A 27464-nucleotide genomic window follows, 5' to 3' on the forward strand; every position below is an offset into this window, starting at 1 on the left:
AATGAAGTTCCTTGAGGGCAGGGATTTTTGTCTGTTTTGTTCACTGTTGTATCCACAGGGCCCAGAACAGCATCTGGCACATAGTAGGCACTCAAAAAACGTTAACTGAATAAATACAAGAACTCCATCTGCCGTCATCTTTCTGCATCCTGCTGCCAATCCACGAAGACCACATAATCATGTGCCTTTGTGCTATAAGCTCTATAATAAAAACACTGGTGCCAGTCACAAGTTGGGTGCTCATTTGAATTTTATACATACCTGCTTCAACCAGACATTTGTTGTCATTAACTGATTTTTTTCATCCTTTAAAAAAATTAAATAAGGTTGATTATTTCAATTGCAGAAATAATAATTCTTTAAGAATTTTCACATTTTTATACAAACACTCCTCTCTATATAGTACACACATTCTCTTCAACAATCCAGCTCTCTAGAAAAGTAGGATCTTTTTTCCAACCTAATTTCACATACTCCTTTCAACATACTTTGTATTTCAGATGAACTACCCTAAGGTACACCATTGGCAATTTTAGATTTAACATTCATGGTCTCAACTACTATATTTCCTCAAATGTAAGAAGCAATCTAAGATATAAGCACAGCATTATTTTATGTGCTTAGCACTAAGGGGGTGGAGGGAGAGAAAGACTGTCAATGAATTGCAAGCTGCCATGAATTATAAGACACATCTTGATTTTAGAGGTGTTAAAATGTAGAAAAGCGTGCATCTTAGAATTTGTGAGATACAGTATTTCTCTGCATCCCTGAGGGACTGTCTCTTGCAGTCAGAATCTGAATCTCCCTGTAGGTCTACTATACAGAAAAAATACTGAGGTCACAGCCTGGAATACCAATTTTATGCGTTTAGGACCTCCTTTTCTAGTGGAATGAGCACTAGATTTCGATCATAATCCAAATGATCTTCACTGCCCTACTCCCATAACAACTAGTTTTATCTTTCAAATTTCTGTCATTCTTCCATTCTAATCACCTAGGCTTCAAAATTTGAGGCCTTCTTCCATGCCTTCAGTGGTCAAGTCTTGTTCCCCTTTCTACATGGTCTTCTAACTTGCCTCCCACACTCCTAGTCTTGTTTCACTCCTCAAAGTCATGCACATCACTGTCTTACTGATCTGCCTGAGTATTGCTTTTACCATGTCTGGCACCTGTCAGATCCTGAGCTCATTCAGCGTTTATTATGTGCCAGATGCCACGCTGGGCTCTGGGACAGACACAAGGAGTAAAGCTCACCCTGCTTTGAAGATGCAGTGCCAGAGCCCAGGAGTGCCAGTCAGTGTCCTGGGCACCATATGAAAGTGCAGAAAACTGAACTGGAGGAGAGACTCTCTTGGGGAGTCTGGAAAGATTTCACACAGGGTCTGACGAATGTGCCTTGAAGAATAAATGGCTTGTGCCAATAGGAAAGCTCTCCAAATAAAAGAAATGACAGAAGCAGGGACCCCCCTCACCTCCACCATCCAGTCAGACCACGCATGTAGCAGGGCTTCCGACATTACTCTTGATCTAAACAGTTCCACAAAAAGGCTTAGTATCACTTATACACCCACGATTACATTGTCCCTCTTTATTAAAGTACTTTTTTCTCTGACACATCAAACCCTATACTTGCTATAAGGCCAGCTCAAGTGCCACCTTCTCTATCCTGCCTTCTTTGATAACCTCAATCATTAAGATCTGAATTCCCAGCTCTTTACGGCATCACAGTTTAGTGCTATGGTGTTCTGTGCCATGTACGTGTCCATAAGTCTCAACTAGAAAGATCTTTGAGAGCAAACCCCACTTATTTTAATGTCTATTTTCTTATTTTTATTTATATTTAAAACCTCCCCATATTATCCCAGCCAAGGCCTGAGCACATAGTCCATATATATTCATTGACCTTTCTGGAAGGAATTATATGACATATATTAACAGACTTTAACACATGTATATCCTTTGATTCACTAACTACCTTTCTTTTTTTTTTTTTTTTTTTTGAGACAGAGTGTCGCTTTGTTGTTCAGGCTAGAGTGAGTGCCGTGGCGTCAGCCTAGCTCACAGCAACCTCAAACTCCTGGGCTTAAGCGATCCTCCTGCCTCAGCCTCCCGAGTAGCTGGGACTACAGGGATGCACCACCATGCCCGGCTAATTTTTTTTTTCTATATATATATTTTAGTTGGCCAGATAATTTTTTTCTATTTTTTTTTTTTTAGTAGAGACGGGGTCTCGTTCTTGCTCAGGCTGGTCTCGAACTCCTGACCTCGAGCAATCCAACCGCCTCGGCCTCCCAGAGTGCTAGGATTACAGGCGTGAGCCACCGCGCCTGGCCGACTAACTACCTTTCTTAAGGAAAGGAGAAATTCAGACATTTGCATATAAATATATTCATCATAGTTATAGTAAGACAAACTGGACCACACTTCTGCCAACAATAGGATGCTTAAATAAATCATAAATGTAATATAATGTACCCATTAAAATTATATTTGAAGATCATGTAATGACATAGGAAAATGTTTGTCATGTAACAGTAGGGGAAAAGGCAGTAATCAAAATTATATCTAAAATATTATTTCAGGCCAGGTGTGGTGGCTCACGCCTGTAATCCTAGCACTCTAGAGGCCAAGGTGGGCCAATCGTTTGAGCTCAGGAGTTCGAGACCAGCCTGAGCAAGAGTGAGACCCCGTCTCTACTAAAAATAGAAAGAAATTAGCTGGACAACTACAAATATATAGAAAAAATTAGCCGGGCATGGTGGCACATGCCTGTAGTCCCAGCTACTTTGGAGGCTGAGGCAGTAGGATTGCTTGAGCCCTGGAGTTTGAGGTTGCTGTGAGCTAGGCTGACACCACAGCACTCTAGCCCGGGCAACAGAGTGAGACTCTGTCTCAAAAAAAACAAAAAAATAAAAAAATTTAAAAAATAATAAAATATTATTTCAATTTTGTAACATACAAAGAAAAAGCCATCAGGAAAAACAACAAATTACTAACATTAGTTATTTCTGGGTGGCAGAATTACAGTCACATTTTCTTATTTATATTTTTTTGCATTTTTCAAATTCTCTACAAAAGTCATGCATTGTTTCTATAATCAGAACATAAAGGCACAGCTACAAATGTTATTTTAAAACATTTGTTATATATATATATAAAACATATATATACTTATTGATTATTCTGAGAACACAGCAGGGAAATAATTGTTGACTGACAAGATCAAAATAAGAAAAAAACTAGTTTAAAAATTAGCATGAACTTTTTAGTTTAAATAGAAAGGCTCTCTTGACAATAAAAACAAGTTATCAAGGGAACTTATTCTCTCTGGTGAATGCCACATGGAAAAAATCTCTGAAATGTTTTAAGTGTGATACTGAGGTAATGACCTTTTGAGATACTTTCTGGTCCTAAGAATTTATGACTCTACTTTTGGGCTTTTTCTCTTAAACTTTTTGATCATATTTTTTAACACATTTAAGGAGACATTTCAATATAAAATGTTTTAATATCTTTGAATTTGTTAAAAATATACTTATTATAATTACCAAATGAGACAAAACAATTTCTAAACTATACAATATAATATAAACGCAGTGTATTACTATGTTTGTGGCATAATAATTATTTTTCCCTGGTGAGTTCCTTTGGGAAGAGGACTGTGTCTCATTCACCTTTGTAATGCTGATGCCTGACACAGTGCCAGGGCACACGGCAAGCGCTCACTGAATCTGTGGGAAATTGAGTATATAATCATATGCACACCTACCACATCCACTAATTGAGATATTGCAAGGCCAAACTTGATTTTTATTTTGTCATTCAGGTGTTCCACAGGACGAACCCATTTTTCGTAGTCTTGAAATAAATCCTTAAACAAACTATCTTCATGTTTTGCAATAAAGGATGCTTCAGAAAATCCTGTATAACAAATTTTTAAAAGTTAGTATTGTTGACTTCTCTCCCACCAAATACCCATGTTTTAAAACAAAGTCTGGCATTAGTAACAAACAACTATAATTTAAGCTATTATTAATACAGCTTTTTAAGTGAAATATTAATACAAATATTTCTGACCAAATAAGGGACACTCTGGTTCAGACATAATTCTTGGTTAAATCGGACTACTCACTATGGAAATATGCTGAGTTCCTTAAGAAATATTCAGTAATTATACAGAGTAATTTAAAATCTAAGTTATAAAAGCTTTTAAACTGCCAGGGCTTGGGGGCATTGTTTGTCATAAAATTCCAAACCTAGAAAACAGATACCCTGAAGCAAAGTTCATTTATAAACTATAAATGTAAAATAACCATGCTTTCATTTGCATCATTTTAATATACAAATATATACATAATTGAATGAATTATTTAGCTTTGTCATAGCTTTGTTTACTACTCATTTGTATAAAACTACTTTTAGGGAATGAGGAAGGAGGAACTCAAAGAGGGTGTGTTGCCCTAGAAGCCAAATGAAGAAAATGTCCAAGGACTGAGCATCCCACTCGACTGACGTGGCCTGTAAGAGGCGGCTGAGAATTGAGCAGTGGGTGAACAGCGAGGTCAATGGTGTTTGACAAGAGCCATTCACACGGAGAGATGAGACATGAAGTAGGTTTAAGACAATGCAAAGGCAAGAAACACCTCTTTCAAGAGGTTATGCTGATACTCGGAATGAAGGAATGAAGCAGTAGCTGGCAGAGGATAAAGTCAAGAAAGGTTTATTTTGAGATCAGTGAGAAAAGAACATGTTTATGTGTGAATGGGAACAGGGCTGGCTACATAATTCACAGGGCCTAATGTAAAATGAAGATGAGGGATTCCTTGTCCAAAAATCAGGAAAAAGTTGCCATTAAACATACTAAAATAAAAACTTTTTCCTTTCTTCAAAAAGAAAAAAACACTTTAGGGCCTAAGTCTTTAAAAAAAAAAAAAAAAGACAAAATTTTAAAAGTTTTAGACATCATGGCCAAAAACTGGTTAAATTTGTGCATTGCAGTTACGTTTATACTTCTGCAGAGTTTAAATAAGCCTCTCCGAAGAAATGAAAATGTTCGGTGTTGTTTGAACGGGGATCACTTAAGGAAATGTGAAATGTGTGAAATTCAAGCATGACATTTACTCAAGACTAATGATTTTATGAAGAAAAAACATTTACTTGAAACAAAAATGTCACCGGCTTATTTATCAGCAAGTATGCGCATAGGAATTATAGTAGCTAGTGATGGTCCTTCTCCAACCTAAAAGAAATAGTTTGGGAGAAAATTAGCACTTTCACAAAATCTTCTCTTTTTATCACAATAGACCATGTTTTCTATATGGAGCTATTAGGGAGTATCTGGTTACTCAAGCTGCAGGAAACCCATTCCCTGATTCTCTTTTACTGCCTGTTTCTTCATAAATACCCCTCAAGGGTTCTGCTTCCCTGAGGAGTTTAAGATACTTGGTTTAATCCATAAATACTGCAAAGTTTGTGTTGTGCCTCCCATAAAAGTCTCCTTATGCTGAAATGCACAGCACTGGAGATACTTAGATTCATTTAGAATATTACACACTGGAGAGTCATTCTTAATGTTTAAAAGCCATTAATTTTGGACCTTCAAGTTAAAATAGCATTATTGAACCACCTCTCCTCTTCTAATCCTATTTTAAATATTTTATACCAAATATTACCAAATATTTAAAGTTTAATAGAAATACCAAAAATTTAAAGTTTAATAGATAAAAATATAAGTCTTTCAGTAGCATCTAAGGACCTTTTGCCCTAGGGGGAAAAAACTTGCCTGAATTGCCATCTCAAATCTTGTCTGAAAGAAAGTAGATAGGGCATAAATAAAATGATAAATTAATCCCAACATTCTTCCTACTGAGAACTTTTAAGATACTGCTTTGTGAATACCTTCACAGTACATCTAGTACGAGAAATACCATTTTCTTAGCACACTTAACAGAAATGGCAGCTGCAAGTGTCAGCAATATTTTAACACAAAACCTTGATGGTGCACTTATTCTACTTAGCAGTGATGCTTTTTTAGCTAGCTCTAAATATTTTAAGTTTATGCTGCCCCAAAACCTCAGAATGTTAAAAAGGAGACAATCCAATGTATCCCTTCATTTCACAAATGAGGACATATGACCAGAAGGGCCAGTGCTACAGAGCTCATTAATGGCAGAGCTCCCCTCGGCTTCCGGCTCTCGTCACCCTAACATCTTCCATCTTGTGACAACTTTCTAGAAGAACTTATTACTGCCACACCCTGAGAACTCTAGCCCATGCTGACATTTGCTCATTCATTTGACAAACATTTATTGGACACGTGCCTCGTACCAGGCAAGTGCTGGGAACACATTAGTAAACAAAACAGGCAGCATGCACATTTATAGTCCAGTGGGAAAGACTGACACTGTAGATATGATACTACACAGCATATAAGCTAAATTCTAAATAAACTGAATCAAATGGAAAAATTCTTTTTTAGGAGTTGAATAGTTAACATTTGATCATCCTATCCAAAATAAATGCTTTTTTGGCATTGCTAAATTGTTAAGTATAAGGCTGACAGCCAGGCGTGGTGGCTCATACCTGTAATCTTAGAACTTTGGGATGCCAAGGCAGGAGGATCACTTGAGGCCAGGAGTTCAAGACCAGCCTAGGCAACACACTGAGACCCTGTCTCTACAAAAAATAGAAAAACTAGGCAGGCATGGTGGTGCACGCCTATAGTCCCAGCTACTCAGGAGGCTGAGGCAGCAGGATCGCTTGAGCCCACGAGTTGGAGGTTGCAGTGAGCTGTAATGATGCCATTGCACTCCACTGGGTGACAGAGCAAAGACTCTGTCTCAAAAAAAAGCCCGATGACAGTAGTTACTTACTACATTTTAATTTTTCTTCCTTTCCCTGACTTAAAAATAATTGACTTAAAAAGAAGGCAACGGAACAAGACTCTGTCTCAAAAAAAAAAAAAAAGGAAACCCAGAAAAAATATTTACAAATCATGTATCTGACAGGGACTTGTATCTAGAATATATATAAGAATCATTACACCCAAACTTTCAGCATGTTTAAAGAAAAAAGATTACGAATCAATAACAAAAAGACTCAACCCAGTTTTAAAATGGGCAAGAGACTTGAATAGACATTAGGAATCAATAACAAAAAGACTCAACCCAGTTTTAAAATGGGCAAGAGACTTGAATAGACATTTCTTCAAAGAAGAATGGGCGATAAGTTTGTGAAAAGGTGCTAACACCTTTATGTGTTTAGCCAGTAAGAAGAGGCAAATCAAAACCACAATGAGATAGCACTTCACAGCCAGTTCTGTTCCCCACTATGGTCCAGGTCTCTGAAATTCAAAAAGGCAAAACTGAAGTCCTCCTCTCCACTTTCTGCCATCATATCACACCCCTTCCCTGAAGTATAAGCATAGAACTACCTAGCTTGAGCAGGTACCGAGAAGGGCCAAAGGGTAAAAGAAATACCAGGAACAACCTATTAATAAAAGGGGCATTAATATTTCAAAAATATTATCTTGGCACACTGATGTATTATTCTCAAAACTAAAAAACACCCTATATCATCCCTCAAGAGATCAGGTCTGGCTATTCAAGATATGACTATATCAATGAGCTATGCTACTTGAGGACATCTGAAATCAGGAAAGTTGGGCTTAATGGCGTTATCAGTGAGGGAACATTTTTTTCAAGCCCTAGAGTCTAAGAACTCATGTGTGTACTTTCCTCTGGAGAGCCAGGAAATCTCAGTGTGGAAAAACAGTGTCATGTATGCAGTGCCCGTTTGTTCACACGGCAGGCTAAAAGACACGCTCGGTGCCTGTGACTTGATCTTACTCACAATGTTTTACTGTCTCCTTCCACAGTGAACCAAGCTCACACACTGTTCCCCACCAACTCCTCTCCATGAATGAAAGTGAGGGGACAGGCGTTCGCTGCAGCACCGCTTAGTTGCAGAGCAACACCCTTCCCCGCTGCCCACGTGGTTGATGCTCAGTCAGAATTGTTCTCAATGTACTTTTTCCAATTGCTGCTGTCAGAGATCACAAAATAATCCTATCTGAAATTTACATATCTTCTTCTGTAACATGGAGTTCTCAGTGATAAAAATAAAATGCTATCAAGCACACCTCCTGCGTATGCAGCATGCACAAGCCAGAAGGCGTGCTCCATGTCAGTGGTTTTGGCTATCCATGAAGCAAAACACCAGAACACGCGTGGGATGGTAACAACTCTTCCACATGCATGCTGTCAATATCATGTGACGTCTAACACTGCCATATAATAAAGAATTTTGTTAAGTCTCTTCTGCTTTCTCTTCAAGCAGAATAATTTATGCCTGGTTTCACAAGCTGCTTATCAATAGCACCCCTTGAAATGATTTTGCTACATAGGATTCATTCGATTCTGAATGATGTCTCTGGGATCTTTTTCTCTTCTCTGTCTTTAGCAACAAAATGCATCAGTTTTATACTGTAAAATGTTATATTTATTGTAGGAAGAAAACTGGTTTACCAGAGGGGCTACTGTCCTTTGTTTGAAAATGACACAAATGCTTTCAGGGTGCTATTATTTGACAAAGTTTCACAATAAAATAACTCCTAAGGTAATGGGGAATGGATTACTGATAGGTTAAAATTTGATTTTTTGATATTCTTTGTTTTGCTTTCCTTTTTGGGTAGTATATCTGAAATCATTATATTTTCAGATTCAGTTGTCTCAGCACATACAGAATTTTTCTTGACATTACCGGTTTATTGTAAAGGATACAGATGAGATGCATAGTGTGAGGTACGGAAAGTGCAGGAGCTCCTATGCCCTGCCCGGTGCACCACCCTCCAGGAACCTCCATGTGTTCAGCTATCTGGAAGCGCTCCAAACTTGCAGTTTTGGTTTTTTATGGAGACTTCATACGTACACATGCTTGATTAAACCATAGGCCACTGGTGATCAACTTAGCCTTTAGCCTCTCTCCCTGCCCTGGAGGTTGGTAGGTGGGACTAAAAGTCCCAACCCTCTAATCCTGCTTGGGTCTTTCAAGTGACCAGTCCCCATCCTGAAGCTACATAGGGGATGCCAGCCACCAGTCAACTCATTAGCATATAAAAAGACATCACTTTGGAGATTCTAAGGATTTCTGCCACGAAATGAGACCAAGTATACATTTTAGAATATCACAGTCCACCCCTGCCAATATTAGTAGACCTCCATTCAATCATTAATAATTAGTCCAGGCTGAGTGTGGTGGCTCACGCCTGTAATCCTAGCCCTCTGGGAGGCCAAGGCGGGTGGATCGCTCAAGGTCAGGGGTTCGAGGCCAGCCTGAGCAAGAGCGAGACCCCGTCTCTACTAAAAATAGAAAGAAATGATTTGGACAGCTAAAAATATATATAGAAAAGAATTAGCCGGGCATGGTGGCACATGCCTGTAGTCCCAGCTACCGGGGAGGCTGAGGCAGGAGGATCGCTTAAGCCCAGGAGTTTGAGGTTGCTGTGAGCTAGGCTGATGCCACGGCACTCTTGCCAGGGCAACAGAGCAAGACTCTGTCTCAAAAAAAAATAATAATTAGTCCAGTCCGTCATTATACTGTATGACTATGTCTCCCAGGGCGAGGCCACTCAGGTTTGCAGGCTTCCACTGAGCTTGTCAGGTTCTAAAAGCAGGATTGGTCTTGGCAAACACAGCTTCACCCTTTCAGGCATCTGGTATAACTGAGCTAAGGGATGATGTCATCTCTTGCTCCGAGTTAAGGTAATACTGGATTTCCCTGAATTCATAACCATTAATATTTATTCTTCTACCCACAGCTACTATTCTTCCTTTCATTAATAATCTCTGGAAGGGACATTAGTCAGCACGTTTATGGCAAAATTCTGAATTGTGCATTACTAGTTATTATCACTACTTCTGAGCCACTGATCCATTTTTATAAAATGGGATATAATGCAACACAATAATGACAACAAAACAAGCAAAGTTAGCTAATGTCAACAATAACCCTCAAATTAAGTGAAGCCTTGTTCCACCCTGTTAACATGTTAGCTAAGACAATCAAATCATTACATGCACCTTCCTTAATACAAATATTAATATTAAGAACACAGTGGGATTTCCAAAGAAAACAATCTTATATTTCAAGTTTATAAAATGTATGCAAAAAAAAATTGCTCCTGTTCAGACCACCTGTATATCTCAGCGATACCTGTAGTTCTTTGGACACATTTTCAGAAACACCAACTAAGCAGAATCTTTCAGAAACTACTGGCATGAACACATCTAGCCCTTACATTGGTAGGGCTTTTTTTTTTTTAAGGTACCCAACAATACTTTTAGAAATTTTTCAGGAGGCTTATAAAATTGCTTTCAGCAATTGAGATTCTAGAAATTCTACTCTAGCTATTTATTTATAACAGGGAATCCCAAAAGATCATTCCCAAGGGTAGTGGGAATGATTAAAATAAGCTTAAGGAAAGAGCTTAAGGAAAAATAAATAAGCTTTTTACTTATTTTTATTAAAATAAGTTTAAGGAAAAAGAGAGCTAGTTTTTACGGAATTTGTATCTCCAATACAGACCTCTCCTCTCAGTCCTGACCTGAATATCCACTTCCCACTTACCAAAAAGAATTTGGCATTCAAGTAATTAAATGAAACCACATTTATTTTTAAAGAAATATAACCTTGCTCCTTAATTTTACTGTGGTGAAGAGGAAAGAAAAGCAAGGCTGAAAACCTTCATTTGAATATTTGGCACTACTAATTACCTGTTAACCTCTGTATGCCACAATTTTACAGTCTATTAATGTATGAAATAAGGACATCTTAAAGGTACCACAAACTCAACATATATGAAACCAAATTCATGATCTTCCTCCAAATGGTCCCCTGCAGTGTTTCCCACTGCAAGAAGTGGTTCCCTCATCTGTCTAGTCCACAATCTAAAAACCTAGAAGTTATCTTTGATATCGTCTTCTCCCACATCCCTATATCCGATCCAACAGGAAACTGTTAAATTTAACTCTGAATATTTCTCAAATCCATCTGTTTCTTACCATCCCCACTGCCACCATCCTAGCACAAGCCATCTGAATCTCTCATCAGGACTAGAGCAAGACTAAGTGGTCTCTAACCATCTTCTGCACACCTGTCCTGTCTGCCTCCTCCCAACTAGTTCTCTGCACAGACACCTAAGCGAGCTGTTCAAAATACAGATCTTATGTTATCCCCTTGCTTAAAACCCTTCTGAAGCTGTCCATTGTTTTAGACCAAAATCGTTAAGGCCAAAGTGCTACAGGTCTGTCTCCTCCGGCCTCTTCTGGTGTGGCCTTCCCCTGGCTCCCTGCCGCAGCTACACTGGTTCAGCCTCACACCACTCTGTTCCCTCCTACAAGGCTCATGCTCTTCTTCCCATTCTGAAATACTCTCCCTTCCTCTTCGCCTGGCTACTCTGCATAGAACCATGTTCCTTATCTGGGTTGTAATTACACAATCTTGGGTTATTTGAAGTAGGTCTGTTTTCCCTACTATGGTGTAAACTAATGGCAGCAGGTATTGTGTTTTATTCATCATTATATCCCCAGCACCAAACAACACACTGGCACATAGTAGGTGCTTAGCTTATTGAATGAATAAATACATGAATGAATAAATGAGTCAGTACCATCTGCCAATTCCCACTTATCCCTAATGATTCAGAATTTTATCATTGGTTGTGAAGCAACTGTCACAAGAGCTATACACATTTGCTCTTAAGGATGATGAATCACTAGACTCAGTTTCTTGAAATTAGAGACTTTGTCTTACTCGGATTTGAATATATAGAGAGGCAACGTAACATACTGGTTAAGAACTCAGGATTTGAAGACAGACGGGTCAAGTTTCATCTAGCCTCTAATGCTTACTGTGTAAACTGAAAGCAAATGACTACTCAACTTCTTTGCATATCCGTTTCTTCATCTATAAGATAGGTATAATAACAGTACCTACCTTACAAGGTTTTTGTGAGGATTAGCTAAAAGTATGCACATGAATGCCAGCACAGGGTCATTTTCATTATTCCACAAATGATTGTTAAAATAACCATAGCTGATAGACCTTAATAAGCAAATACACAAAAATTTTGCAACAAAAGCATTCAGTGCCTGTAGAACTATGATATCCCAATATCCCAACAAAGATCATCTCCAGACAGTCCTAGGCAAACAGAGGAAGAAAGCGTTTGTGACATTGGGCACTCTCAACACAGTGCAACGACAGTTCACTATAAAGCTTTCAAGTCTTTGTCCTTAAGGCTAATAATAGTAATTATATCAACCTACTAATAGCATATAAATCACATATCTCAGAAAAACAAAGGGAACCAAGCAGTGAAGCACACTAAAAATAGGATAAGAACAAAAAGATTTTAATGGGGTAATTCTTCTGGAGTAGTTAAAAAGTACAACTAATAAGAGAAAACCAGTTGAATATCTAACAAAAGTACAAATATGTACATAGTAATATCATTTACACTTTGAGAGACTTACATTTTCGTTTTATAAACTCAGTTTTAACTCTATCACTAATTGTCTCAAGTTTGAGGAATTGAGAGAATGATACCAAAAAAATTTCATGGTTAAGTCTTTTAGTGAAATCATTTTTATTTTCAAAGAAGTGTAACCTCACTCCTTAATTTTAGTATGGTGAAGAGGAAAGGACACAGAACTGCAAAGCTGAAAACCTTAATTTGAATGCTTGGCACCACTAATTAGCTGTTAACTTCCATATGCCGCAATTTTCTAATCTATATAAAATAAGGATGTACGTTGGCAAAATGTCAATAATTATTAAACGTGTATGGTGAGAACTCTTCAATTCATTATCCTGGATCATTTTTGTGTATGTTTTAACTTTTCCATTATAAAACATTAATAGAAAGGATAACCTCTACTTAGCTGCCTCACCACTGTGTGGATCAAATGAAACAAAGTACATTATCCTACCATGTTGGGTAGTGTCTAAGTAGTTTAAGATATTCTTTTAAAGTCTTATTCACTAAATATAGGATATAGCCAAAAAGATAACTAAGGATTTTAAAAACCAATTTTAGGAACACTTGGTAGTGTCCTCTTCGGCGGTTTTCCATAAAGAATCATGATTTTCTTATCAAAAAGTAATTGCTCTGGAAAAAGTTAACCAACATATTCAGCAGCTAAATGTAGATATTAAGAGACTTTTGCCAACTTGCAGATAAAAATTAATTAACAGACATCTCCTATAATCTTAAGTTTCTTCCATAGATTCTTCTTAAATATTTAGCATCTGCTACAACTTGAGTCTACTAGAGCCTAACGTGATATCTAGTTCAATTCATTCGTTAATTCAACACATGTTGACTGGCTGCTCACTGTACCAGGTGCTAGGCTAGAACAGAAAATTAAGGCATAGTGCCTGCCTTCCTGGGGTACAAACTTGCATGTTTATTTACCTTCACTATATAATTATAATTCTGTGGCTATGCAAAGTACACCCCATAGTGAGAATGGAGCCCCCTGATATCGTACAGTGCACAACTTACACATTTCAACATAGCTGCAGCCCTGAAGTCTAACACAGGCTTTCTCAACTTGGCCTATTGACATTGGAGGCTAATTCTTTGCTGTGGGGGGCTGTCTTGTGCATTGTATGTTTAACAGCATCCCTGGCTTCTACCCACTAGAGATATCATCCCCCCATGTGACAACCAAAAATGTCTCCAGACATTGCCAAATATCAGAGAGGGGGAGCAAAATTGCCCCTTTTTGAGAACCACTGTTCTAACAGTAGTAGCTAGTAAGTAGCAGAGGTAGAACTAGGACCCAGATTTATTTTTTTCTCAAAATAATGCTTTCAATGCAAAAATAATGTATGATCATTGTCAAAATTCAAACCCAGAAGCTCATAAAGAATAAGAATTCAGGCCGGGCACAGTGGCTCATGCTTGTCATCCCAGCACTTTGGAAGGCTGAGGCAGGATTGCTTGAGGCCAGGAGTTCGAGACCCTGTCTCTAAAAAAAATTTTAAAATTAGCCAGACACAGTGGCACACAAAATTAAAAAATTAGCTGGGCATGGTGGTGCATGACTATAGTCGCAGCTACTTGGGAAGCTGAGGCAGGACTGCTTAAGCCCAGGAGTTTGAGGTTGCACTAAGATATGACAATGCCACTGCACTCTGTCACAGGCAACAAAGTGAGACCCTGCCTCAAAAAAAAAAAAAAAGAACTTTCCCTTTCTCCCTCTCCTCCTCCCACTCTCCCTTCCTCCATGAGTCACCACTGTTAAGTTGAATGTGTAAACGCTTTTAATTACACACATGCACACACACACAGGAAGAAAAATGTTTTCCTTTTTTAGTTCTTGTGACTTGCTTTTTTAATTCAGTACGATAATGTGAGTAGATTTCTGTCCCCATTCTTTCTTCATAAACTGCAAAGTGGTCCACATTATGGGTGTATCACGCTTTAAGCTTTCACTACTGATGGGCATTTATATAGTCTTCAGTTTTTGATTATTTCTAATAATGTTACAATGGGAAAATGTTGTAATTAACATCCTTGTACATCTATTTTTCCATGCCTATGCAAAGATTTCCATAGCACTGACTCTTAGAACTGCTGAGTCAAGGGGATGCCCTCCTTTTCTTCTTCACGGGCTGCCATAAGAACGAAGGAAGATAATGTCTCTAAAAAAGGCTTGTAAGATTGCTGTATATTATACATCCCCAATTCATAATCAAGGTATTCCCGGAGTAGTTAATCTTCCCCTGTAAGTCTCCTTGTATCTTTATGTTATCAAAAAGTGACTTGTGTTCCTTTTTAAAAAATCCTCATTGCAGCAGTCCTAGGAGGGCTATTTTAAGCAACTCCAAGATAAAGCAGTGAACATAATCAACCATTGTGAAAATGAGGAGAAATGTGTTCTATATCCAACATTTTCAAATGTGACAAATAAGTATGCTTACCAATCGTTATTTTAAGTAGCCCAGAGGGATGTTTAATTCACTCCAGGATTTTCATTATATTTTATATTGATTTTTATCAGAATTATAGGACAAAGGTACACTGTAACTGATAGGCTTTAGTAAACTTAATTTAACACCTTGCCCTGACTCTCAGAAGCACTTGCAGTAAGAAAATGACCTTAGGCAGTATTAAATTTAGGTTCAGTCAGCAGTTCTTGAGAGGAGACAACCTTCACACTTAAAAAAGTTTCAGCATCATCAGATCAAGTAAATGCAGAGTTCAGTATCTTAATTTGGGACCATAAATCTCTCAATAGGCAATAAACATGTATTATGAGCTAGTACATTTAGAGTATCATGAAGTAAAACACCTAATGACACATGAAGTTGCTTGCTATAGGCTGTATGACCCTGATAAGACTCTTACAAATTTCCTTCTTAGAACTGTTCAATTATGAACGAATAGTATGGACTAGAAGGAAATCTAGAAAAGTGAAGACAGCTGCTTTGTTAGGACAGCAAGATAACACTTTTTTCTTAGTTTCCATTGGTCTTATGCTGTTTGGGCTGCAATTCATTGTCAATTCACTATTTCCATAATTACTTTCATCAGACACCCTTGAGAATTCACCAAATTGATATGCATAGGGAATTGTCTCCGACCTTGGTGCTTAATTGTGGTACTCTGAGCGACAACAGCCACATCACCTGGGAGAGCATTAGCAATGCAGAATCTCAGGCCCTGCCTTTGACCTACTCAGTCAGCATCTACCTTCCCAGGGGATCCCTGTGTACATTAAGGTTCAAAAAGCCCTTGTCAGTAAGACCTAGACCAGCGATTCTCAAGGGGTGGGGAATATGGGGAACAACTTTGTCCTCCAGGGCACATTTGACAGTGTCTGGGGACATTTTTTTTTTTTTTTTGAGACAGACTCTCGCTCTGTTACCTGGGCTAGAGTGAGTGCCATGGCATCAGCCTAGCTCACAGCAACCTCAAACTCCTGGGCTTAAGCGATCCTCCTACCTCAGCCTCCCAAGTAGCTGGGACTACAGGCATGCGCCACCATGCCTGGCTAATTTTTTCTATATATATTTTCAGTTGTCCAGATAATTTCTTTCTATTTTTTTTTTAGTAGAGATGGGGTCTCAGACTTGCTCAGGCTGGTCTTGAATTCCTGACCTCGAGCGATCCTCCTGCCTCGGCCTCCTAGAGTGCTAGGATTAGAGGCGTGAGCCACCATGCCCGGCCAGTCTGGGGACATTTTTCAGTGGGTGCTACTGGCATCTCATGGGTAGAGGCCAGGAGACCGGTAAACATCCTGCAAAGCACAGGAAAACCCCTCCTCCCCAACAAAGAATTGCCCAGTCCAAAATTTCAGAGGTTGAGAAACCCTGACCTAGAGGAAAAAGAGTTTTGCTCAATTCCATATATACCGTTGACTGTAAAATAAATATTCGTATTTAACTTGTATTTTTACTGGTAAAAGGCGATATTCTATAACTTCCACTTTAGAAGAAAAGAGCATGAGGTCACTGAATTAATAGTAGTATTAGAAACAATGTCATGTTTCCCCAAAATGGGAACAAAACATCTAAATTAACATTTTCATCACAGAATAAAAAAGGACAATTAAAAATAATCCTATCATATTGTCATTATTAAACTATACCTATGCTGCTCTGTAGAGCAGATTCCTTTTTTTTTTTTTTGTAAGATTTTTTTTTTTTAGACAGAGTCTCACTCTGTTCCCTGGGCTAGAGTGCTGTGGCATCAGCCTAGCTCACAGCAACCTCCAACTCTTGGGTTCAAGCAATCCTTCTGCCTCAGCCTCCTGAGTAGCTGGGACTACAGGCACGCACCACCATGCCTGGCGAATTTTTTCTATTTTTAGTTGTTTGGCTAATTTCTTTCTATTTTTAGTAGAGACGGGGTCTCGCTCTTGCTCAGGCTGGTCTTGAACTCCTGAGCTCAAGCAATCCTCCCACCTCGGCCTCCCAGAGTGCTAGGATTACAGGCGTGAGCCACCTCGCCCGGCCTGCAGAGCAGATTTCTAAAGAAACAAATTCTATCTGCAGTAACATCTGAGAAAAAAGGAAAAAAAAAGAAAAAAAACAAAACAAATTCTACATTTTTTCCAAAAACTATTTCAATATTTAACAACTCATGTTGTCACATGATTATTTAATACTGAGTTTAAACTATCATCTGAAAGAATTTAATTTCAATTCTTTGAGAAGCAAAATAATGCTATTAGAATAAAAATATTCTGTACTGAAATTATTGAAATAAAAACTCACATCCTAATTTTAAAAAATTACTTGCTAGATGTGGGGAGGGAGCTCCGCGGCCAGCGAGGGTACCGGAGCAGCTTCCAGGAATTGAAAGAAGAGACGAGCAGCAGCAGGCAGGTGAGACGAGCTCTTTATTGTCAGGGTGAAGCCATGAGCAGCGAGAACGTGGCCAGTCCTTATATGTGGCTCAGAACAATAGTGGCAACATGCCAAGCGAAAGCGTGATCACATGGGTTCGCATAGGAGATAACACAACGGTTACGTAAGTGTGCTGACACATGCCTTACCAGAAGGCCAGCTTGCCTGAAGGCCAGGCTGGGAAAACACTCTGGTGGTCATCTTAGTTTGGCCTAAAAAACCTATTGGCTATACAAATGGAGTTTCCTTACATTCCACCCCCTGGGCAACAGGTTCACACAGGCCCATAGGGAGGCTCCTTGGGCACAAATGCCACAATAACAATGTAGAGAACAGCATAGTATTATCAGACTACAGCAAGCAGCTCCTAACACTAAAAGTGTCCAACACCAGGACGACGAGAGGCACCCCCACCATTGTTGCAATGGTCTCCAGTTAACTGCTGGATGGCTGTACAATGCCATCAACTTCCTTTAATGCAGCGCAGACATTTGCCTGGCAATTGGGTATACATACACAACATTCAGTATGTATGATTGCGCATGTTCCCCTTTGGGCTGCAGTAGAGATCAAGGGTCATGCAGTTTTGCAAAACCACCTTTCTCATCTGCGTGACCTCCATCCAAAGGGTCAAGGCCTGCCTGGTTTGATTCAGGGCCTGAGCAGTATGCTCTGCTAGGGCATTCTTCTATCTCTGCCTTAATGGCTCTACCCCCAGGGAAGAAGATGGCTACCGGGTAGAACCACAATGGAGTTTTTTCACCCAATGCCAGCGGGAGAACTAGGCATCCCAATTATGTGGTTTCTCGGTGAAGGTGGGGAGGACCTTCCCTGGGATATATGGCCATCCCCAAGTACACCTCAAGTGCACCTTCCCATCCAACAAGCGGGAAGATAAAGCCACCCATACTGGGTGGTGCCCTACTACCCAACCTTGGGCTTGCCATGTGGGTAACCAGACAGTGAGGCCCTTAAACATGGCTCAATTATCAGTGCAAACATGCAAAGGCGACGGCTTGTGCATGACCACAATCCACATGGCACACAATTCAGCCCACTGGCTGCTCTGCCCCTGCCCCGTTTCAAACCAAATTGCATTATGATCCAACTGGATGGCCACTGCCATCCACTTGGCCGAGGGGCCACAACTGGACCCGTCGGTATACCATGCCTCCACTGGAGGGGGACCCCATCCTTCACGGTATGGGCTCTCTTCCCTTAGTACTACCATGGTCTGAGGGTCAGCATCAGACACAAATTCAACAGGGCCCAATGCTGTCTGCAACTCTGCAGTCAAAGGGCTGGAGCTGAACTCTGCTTATTGCTCCAAGTAAGCTCCCCACTTTGCCAGAGTGGGCATCTGGGCTATTCCCATTGTGGGCTGGTTATCCATGACCTCACCCACCCTGCTACGGGATACATGGTGTACACTAGCACTTTAGACTGCCCAGTTATGGCTTCACAGGCCTGAAGGATGGCATACACAGCTGCCAGCTGCTTTTCCACCAAGGAATAGCGCTCTCGGGGGCCCTTCCAAGTTTGGGAGCAAAACCCAATAGGAAGTCGCTGCTTATGCTGGCGCTGCCACAGACCCCAGCCCGTCCCACTTGAGTCGACTGTCACATCAAGGTCAAACAGCTGTGAGCGGTCAACCACTTGTTGCATCTGGGCTTGCATGACAGCCCTCTTGGCTGCCATAAAAGCAGCTTCTGCTTCTGGGGACAAGTCCCACTGCGTTCCCTTCTTACATAATGCATGCAAAGGCCGTAACAATTGGGCCAAGTGGGGAATGAATATACGCCAATACCACAAGAGCCCCACAAGCACTTTTAACTGTTTTACCATAGTCGGTCGGGAGAAGGCTTGACTCTTATCTATAACTGCCTCAGAGATTGCTTTCATCTCACCCGACCAGACAACACCCAAGAATGTGACCAACAAGCCAGATCCCTGGACCTTGGAGTCGTTCACCACCCAACCCCATTGTTCCAACGAAGTTCGAAGGCTGGTGGCGGCTTCTTCTAGATCTGTAAGGGAATCAAAGGTTAACATTATATCATCAATATAATGAAACAAGTGCACTGAGGATGGCCGACTCCATGTGGCCAAGTCCTGTGCCACCCAACCATGACATATGGTTGGGCTGTGGAGGTAACCTTGTGGTAATACCACAAATGTCCACTGTCGTCCTTCCCACACGAAGGCAAACTTGTCCTGACTGTCCATAGCCATGGCTATGGAGAAAAAGGCACTGGCGAGGTCCACCACATAGTGGTACTGCCCAAGTGACAAAGTCAATTGATCCATCAGATCCAGTATGGATGGCACCGCCACATGCAATGAGGGAGTCACTTTTTCAGTTCTCAATAGTCCACTGTCATTCTCCAAGATCCATCAGGTTTCTTAACTGGCCAAACAGGAGAGTTGAATGGACTGTGAGCAAGGTGCACTATGCTGACCTTTTCCAACTGCAACGTGGTTTGTGAAATTTCTTCGTGCCCCCTGGGCAAACGATAGTATCAGGTGCATACCACACAACGAGGTGTGGGCAAGACCTTTGGTTGGTGATGGGGGTAGCCACACACCACCGGCTTCACAACCCTAACTCGGAGGTGAAACTCACCCACAGAGGTAGTTAGGGTTAGATCGCTCAGGATATCAACACCTAGAATATATTCCTTCAAGGGGTATACATACACAGTGTATGGCCTAGGGGCCAAAAGCCCTATCCCCAATGGAATAGTCACTTGCTTAACTTTAACAGTTTGCCCACCATAACCATCTATATAGGCTGTCCAGCAAACCACTCAGGGTTTCCACAGATGAGGGACCAGTCAGCTCCCATATCCACCAAGGCCAAAAGCCACTGTACATTGGTAGGGGACCAAATGAATCGCAAGTTCTATGTGTGGCCTCCGGTCATCTGGGGTCCCCTCTAACCAGGTGCCTTGGCCTAACCCCTAATCCATATGAAAGAGGGAGGCTTCAACCATAAAATCTTGCAGCCACACATTACAGGTCTCTTTGGCAGGCATCTCAGTTCTCCGTTTCTTGGGTGCTTTCATAAATCGCTGGTGGGGAGACAGCTGATTCCACAAAGCCAGCAATACTTCATTAGGCTGTCTATCTTCTCTTTATCTAGTATGTCTTTCTCCTGCTAGTATGAGATCTGGCCACATCTGGGTTCACAACACTGTTTGGGCCCCTTGTCCTGACTTCTTCTGCAGGGGGCCCTGACTTTGTGGGCCCTTTTTGAGTCCTTGCAGCATATGCCCTTGTCCCTTCCCCCCTTTCGGTCCTTTGGCATCCCCCACATAGGGGGTGAGCACAGCGCCAGTGAACTGAACAAAACAAATCGGTGGTGGACGGGGGCTGTGGCTAGGATTAGTAGTAAAGCACTCACTGCTGGACAGTTAATTATCATAAAAGTGGCTTGGTGCATCCCCAACTCCCACAGCTCCAAGTGTGCAAGTGGAGCATGAGGAACACTCCGCCACTGTGGGCTCACTCTGTGCAACCCCCCGGGGTCCCATGGCTGTTCCTGCTCCATTCTTTGTTTCACAACCGGGCAGGCATTCAGCAGGGGAGGGGTCCCGCCCTCAGTCTCCCCATACTTGCAGTTTCATCTGTGTCTGCAGCTGATGCACTCATTAACTCCTTCTCCAAAGCCTATATCTAGGCTCCCAAATTCTCTTCTGTCACCTGTAATTCCCTTACCTGGGCTTCACGCCACAGGGTATCTTCATGCTGTTCACAGAGGGCTGTAAGGAAGAGCCAGCCCACCCGACCAGCCGCCGCTCGCTCCTTTGGTTGCGGTGACTCTTCCAAGGCCCACAGGGCCTTCTCCAGGGCAGCAAGCATACATGCCACCTGCTCCCACTCCGTGGCAGGGGCCCACAACATGAGGACCGCTGCCACCAGCTACCACAAGCCCTTGCGAGGCCACATATCCTCCCCTACTGGGGCAGAGGGGACACTTTCCCTGCCGAATCCTGCCGACTACTAACTGTGGGGAGGAATCTCTGCAGCCAGCGAGGGTACCGGAGCAGCTTCCAGGAATCGAAAGAAGAGACGAGCAGCAGCAGGCAGGTGAGACATGCTCTTCATTGTCGGGGTGAAGCCATGGCAGTGAGAATATGGAGAGCACTTATATATGGCTCAGAACCATAGTGGCAACATGCCAAGCAAAAGTGTGATCACAGGGGTTTCACATAGGTGGTAACACCATGGTTATGTAAGTGTGCTGACTCATGCCTTACCAGAAGGCCGGCTTGCCTGAAAAGCCCGGCCGGAAAAACACTCTGGCTGTCAGCTTGGCCTAAGAAACCTATTGCCTATACAAATGCATTTTCCCTTATACTAGATCTAATTTGTAGATAATATGTTGGAAAAAACCTATTCTGACAATTGATTGAAAACCTCAGAATTCCATCAGTAGGCTACCTTAATAAACTCAGGTACATCTGCAACGTATTAGAAAAATAAAGCCCTACCTTTCAGTTGCTCACATTCTAGTTCACAGAGCATATTTAGTATTTGCTAGGAAACAAAATAATTTTTAATTTCAAATTAAACTGTGTAAAAGGTTTATCTAAACACATGCATATAGATAACACGTACAGCTGACAGCCACTATGGGTGTATTTCTGTTAACTTCTGAAAATGTTAATGAAATGACAAGATGAGAAGAAAAAATCTTTCATAGCTCTCGTCTTCTATGAATTTTTATTTTCCTTTGAATGAAGAACTCAGCCACTACATATACTAAAAATAAAGTTTCAACCATTTAAAATGTCACACAGCTAAGAAATATAACTGACTAATGACCATCTAATTTCCATAAGTCACTGTCCTAATCATAGTTAGGTTAGTTTAAAGTCTTACATTATCTTAATGTAGTAGTTAATTATACCTTAATACAGACAAAATTGCCTTCTGAGCCACTTTCCACAGCTCCATGACCTTCCAGCCATACCAAACAGATATGGCTGACGGCTGACTAGACATTCTCTGTACCTGGGGACTGACTCACAAAAAACCATAAAGAAAGGTTATTATTAAGAATCTAAGATGTGGGGGGCTGGGAGGGGGCAAAGGCAATATACGTAACCTAAACTTTTGTACCCCCGCAATATGCTGAAATAAGAATAAAAAAAAGAGAGGAAAAAAAAAGAAAAAAAGAATCTAAGATGAATATGAAAACAATAAAATGTAAACATAAAAGTAATTATAGTTGAAAGGACTTAAAATCTACTCCTACCCTTTCATTTTAAAGCGGGAGAAATAAAGAATCAGCAAGGTCAAGTAATACACCCAGGGAAACACAGCCAGTTAGCGGCAGGTCTCCTGACTCTGCACAGTACTTTGGGCCACCCACATTCAAAGGCAGTTGTACACAAAAGCATATTAACATTTAGGAGCAAGTGTGCAATTGCATCATCCATTCAGTATCACTTTGCTCTTCAAGATGATCATTTATTAAGAGCACACAGAATCTTAGAATTTTAGAGGTGGAAGGGAGAGCCTTTAATGACCTCTCACCTTACAGGTGAGGAAATTAATATCCAGAGAGATGATATTGTTCTGTTCATCTATTCCACAAACATTCACTGGGCTCCTACAATAAGGATAAGTCTTGGGGATACAAAGATAAACAGGGTAAGAATCACAGTTCTTAAGGAGCTCACATGGGACAAAGAGAAAAGAAAACATAAAAGTAATACAACCAGATGGTCACTATAAGAGAGAGATTCACTCAGTAAAGTAAGGGCAGAGAGGCAGGAGTAATCAACTCTGGTTATAACACTGATCACCACACATGGAGAGAGAGAGACATTTACACCATTTAGTACTTGGCTACAATGTTTTATATTAAAATAAATAAAACAGATTTTTAAAGTTCCAGTTTTCACGGAAAGGGGTAGGGAACCACCATTTTCTAGAGTGTCAGGCACTGTGCCTGGCATTTTATAGATATTATTTAATCTTGAAAATCACTCTGAGAGGTAAGCAGTATTATCCCCATTTTTCAAAGGAAGCCAGCAGAGAGAAGTTTGTCCGACGCAGGATACACCAGAGCCATTATTAGAATCCAGGTTTGTCTGGCTCCAAAATCACATTACTTTCTTTCTGTTAAACTAGGACTCTTTCTGCACAGGATTCTCTTTGTTTCAATCACCCTCCACCTTATTTCTCTTCAGTCTACATTAATAACTTTGAAGACTAGATTTATTAAGCAATACATCCTGCAATAAATAATTCTAGTCTTCAAAGTTATTACTTGCTAATACCAGGAATCATAGTTTAAAAACCTTAACGAAGGAAAGGCAAGAAAAGGTTCTTCTTATATCCAAACAATGTTTCCTGTATTTAAGAAACTCACTCATAAAGTCTAAAATACAGATGCAGAGAACTTCTGCTATCATATCTTGCTTAAAAGATTCTTACCTTCTCTATGTTTAGATCACACCATAGGTGCTCCGTAAATGTTAGTACTTTTCTTCAAGGTATTGAGAGGGCTGACTCGAGTAAGTTTTAGAGCACTTGAAATTTGAAGAAATACTACGCATTGTCTTTTGCTGTTGCTATTCCGGTTCAAAACGTCTTGATAAACAGTAAAGAGCCGTGCTCTAAAGGAGCTGGTGGAGAACTCTGGATGCAAACGATTAGCCCAGAAGCCAGGGAGGTGGCTGCCTAGCATTCTAGAACAAACACACTTCCCCTTCGCGCAAAAGCAAAGTTGCCAACGCCGCGGTGGGTGCGGATGGGGGTAAAGGGGGACCGGGGTAGGTCAAGTCTCAGTCCCCAGCAATACGGAGTCTCCATGCCCGTGAATGAGCGCACAGTGGGAAGCCCAGCTGAAACCACGGAACGAAAACCCTGCGGGACAACCCAGGCACCTTTCCTTGAAAAAGTTGTACCGAAGTCTATACTGGCCTTGCAGTCTCCAGTGGTGCCGGTCACGAACAAAACTGAAAAGGGGCCTTCTCGCTGCATTCAAATGAACAGATCTGGGCATTTAAACCGAAACTTCACTCCAAACCCCCAGGAAAGAAACCAATAAGCGCCCCCACAACAGTTTTTCAGTGCGGCCCGCAGCCCCGCGCCCCGCGCTCACCTGCGGGCGCGCTGCCCCCCGCGACCAGCTGAACCAGGAGGAGGAGGACGCGAAGGCGGCGGGACCCCAAGCCCCGCGCCGCCATGGCCCCGGACGCGCGGGGACGCGGGCTCTTGGGGAGGCGGCGCGGCGCGCCTGTCGGAGCGAAGGGAGCGCAGCGCCACTGAGGGCTCCTCGGCTCGGGCAGGTGAGACCACTTCAGCCGCGCGGCCTCGGGCGAGCTCAGGGCGTGAAGAGGCTCGCGGCGCTCGGCCCCGCCCCGGCCCCGTGGGTTCCATTCATAGCCCGGCCCCGCCCAGTCCCGGCCCCGCCTCCAATCCGGCCCCGCCTTTTCCACGCGCGGCCCCGCCCCACCCCGCTGGCCGGCCTGGAGGCCCCGTTTCTTGCAGGTGCGACCCTGGAGGAGAGTCTCACGAGGAAGGGGATGGCCCAAGGCTGGCATCGCAAGCTCATCCTTTTCCAACCACCGGGTGACCTTGGCCAAATGACTGCGTACCTAGGATGACAGCCATTAATTGATGTCTGCTCTGTGCTCAGCACCGAAAGGGAAAACAGATGGACAGACTGCTCCCAGCAGACAGAAAACCGGCAAACGTAAATAAAGCGATCAAAGCTACGAAAGACACAAGCAGGAGGCTGACACAAAATAACAGTGGTAGGGGGCTTGCTCTGAGCTTCAGGCTGCAGCCTTCTTCACTTGGCCTCGCTGCCCACTAACTTCTTCCAACCAGGAAGGTACCAGATGCAGCCTGTCTGCCTCATTGGGCTGTTGTGGGGGCCAAGGGATCCCCATTAGCAGACCTGTATTCTGCACCAATGAGCTGACCCTGGGCAAATTGCCCTTCCTTTATAGGTCTGTTTCCTCCTCCTTAAAACGAGGTGGATACACTAGAGGACTCAGGAAAGTACGGCTCTGACACTCATTGAAGCCACCCATTGCCTCAAACGTGGGCAGTGCCCTCCGTGTTGCTATCAATTAAATTTGTAAATATTAGTGCCTGCATCTGTCACAAACACTTAGCAACTTCAGCGGAGATTGATGCTGACTGCTGTAATCCCATCTCAAATCCCTCTAGGCCCTGTATTTCATCCCCTCTGTTCATAATTGATTAGAAAGCTTCATTTGGCTGAAGGGATTCAGGCGAATCATCTTTAAACTTCAGTGACAGAACGTGACACTGACTCTTCACAAAAAGCTTTATGGAGTTGACACCTCTAAGACTCATTGTGAGCAGAAATTTCACTTCAAGCTCCAGACTTGGTAAATCTGTAAAAAACTAAACCTGGTTGCAAAGAATCTGAACAGCAAAATTCAGTTAAGGCTTTTTTCTTAGGTCCAAGTACAAGCAGGAAAATGGAAACCATATCCAGTGAGGCCGATCTGTCTAAGCAGGACTGAACAAGGGGGCCTCAGAAAGGGAGTCGTCAGATGATAACCAGGTTAGTCACTTGTTACACTTCTGCACAGGAGTGAAAGGTAGCGCCTCTCATCCTTTCGCTGCAAATTTGTATTTTGCTCTGAAGAAGTTATGGTCATCCTAAGAGTGTTTGGGTGACTTTAAAGTGTTCTGCTTTTACAGCTAAGTGATTGGAAACAGGGGAGTTGAATATCTGCTAAAGGTCACAGTACCTGTCAATGGCAAAACTAAGATTAAATGGTTGTCAGCACAGCCACAGCAAGCATAATTGGAACTCCTAGACCTCCTCAGGGTGTTATATCAATAACCATGAGAAAAAATGGTTATTTATGTAATCTGTGAAAAACACTATTAGTTTTTGTTATTAAGTGAGAGTCAAAGTGTGTCATTTGTTGGGCACTGTAAAATCCAAGCAAATAATCCTAGACTATAATGTATGCATCTTGGATGGGTTTTTTTCTAGCAGGATATGCCAATTGCTCATGGTTGCTGGATGCGGTAGCTGCACCTGACTCCGTTAACAGGCATCTTCACACTGCTAGGAGACATGGGCTGATCAAATGACAACGAAAACTGCTGCCGTTGCTGCAGCCACCACCTACAAAATTCCCTACAAGTAGCATCTAACAACTATCTGAGATTTAACTAAAGGGACTGTCATACAGTTTTTGCATCCCAAACACCACATTTTTCTCTGAAGATTATGGAATTTTTATTACACTTTACTATCTTCACTCGTCCTGCTCCTTCTTCCCTTTTCTGAATATCTAAACCCACCCTTTCTTCAAGGCCCATTTTAAATGCCACTTGCCTTCTCTTTGTCTATTTCTTGTGTGTCTTCTACTAGAGATAATGAGCTTCTCGGCCTAGGGCCCATGTCTTACTCATCTTTATAATACTCACTAGCCAGTCAGTACCTTGCCATAGAAAGTAGAATCTAGTAATTATCATATTAACCCTGTTAAGTAATGGAAAATGTAATAAGTTAAGCACTTTTAAATATACCAGTTTGTTTAATCTCAAATAATATTGAAGAGCAGTACTTTGATTACCCTTGTTTTGTTTTGGCCAACCCTTTCTGGGTTCTCTTGGCAGATTCTTCCTCTTCCACTGCGCTCTGTGTGTTGGGAATTCCACAGGCTCAAATGTGGGACTTTTTCTCCTGTCTCTGTGTACTCCCCCCTTGGTGATCTTACCCACTTATCCAGCTTTAAATACCATCCATATACTGACAACAACCTGATGCATACTCAGGTACCGATCTCACCTCTGAGCCTCAGTGTATCTGACCATGTACTGGACATCATTGTCACTTGAACATGTCACTTAATATGTCCCAAACCGTTTTAACCTCTTGGTCTTCCCATCTCAATCAATGGTACCACCATCCAACTAATTACTCAAGCTAGAAACCTGGGAAGTCATCCTTAGTTCCTGCCTCTGCTTCACTCACCAAGTCTAATTCAACCTTAAGTGCTATTTACCTTGAATTTATCTTGAATCCATATCCT

General features: G+C 41.6%; 1 long non-coding RNA gene across 1 annotated transcript; it reads right to left on the reverse strand.

Moving 5' to 3' along the window:
• Window positions 1–249: 249 nt before the first annotated feature.
• LOC123631922 lies at window positions 250–24573 on the reverse strand. Its single transcript, XR_006733257.1, has 3 exons — window positions 24536–24573; window positions 3770–3921; window positions 250–306 (listed from the first exon to the last, which is right to left on the reverse strand). It is a non-coding gene; the product is annotated as an uncharacterized LOC123631922 (long non-coding RNA).
• Between the last annotated feature and the right edge of the window lie 2891 nt (window positions 24574–27464).

Source organism: Lemur catta, chromosome 1, assembly GCF_020740605.2.
Source record: "Lemur catta isolate mLemCat1 chromosome 1, mLemCat1.pri, whole genome shotgun sequence".
NCBI classification, from domain to species: domain Eukaryota; kingdom Metazoa; phylum Chordata; class Mammalia; order Primates; family Lemuridae; genus Lemur; species Lemur catta.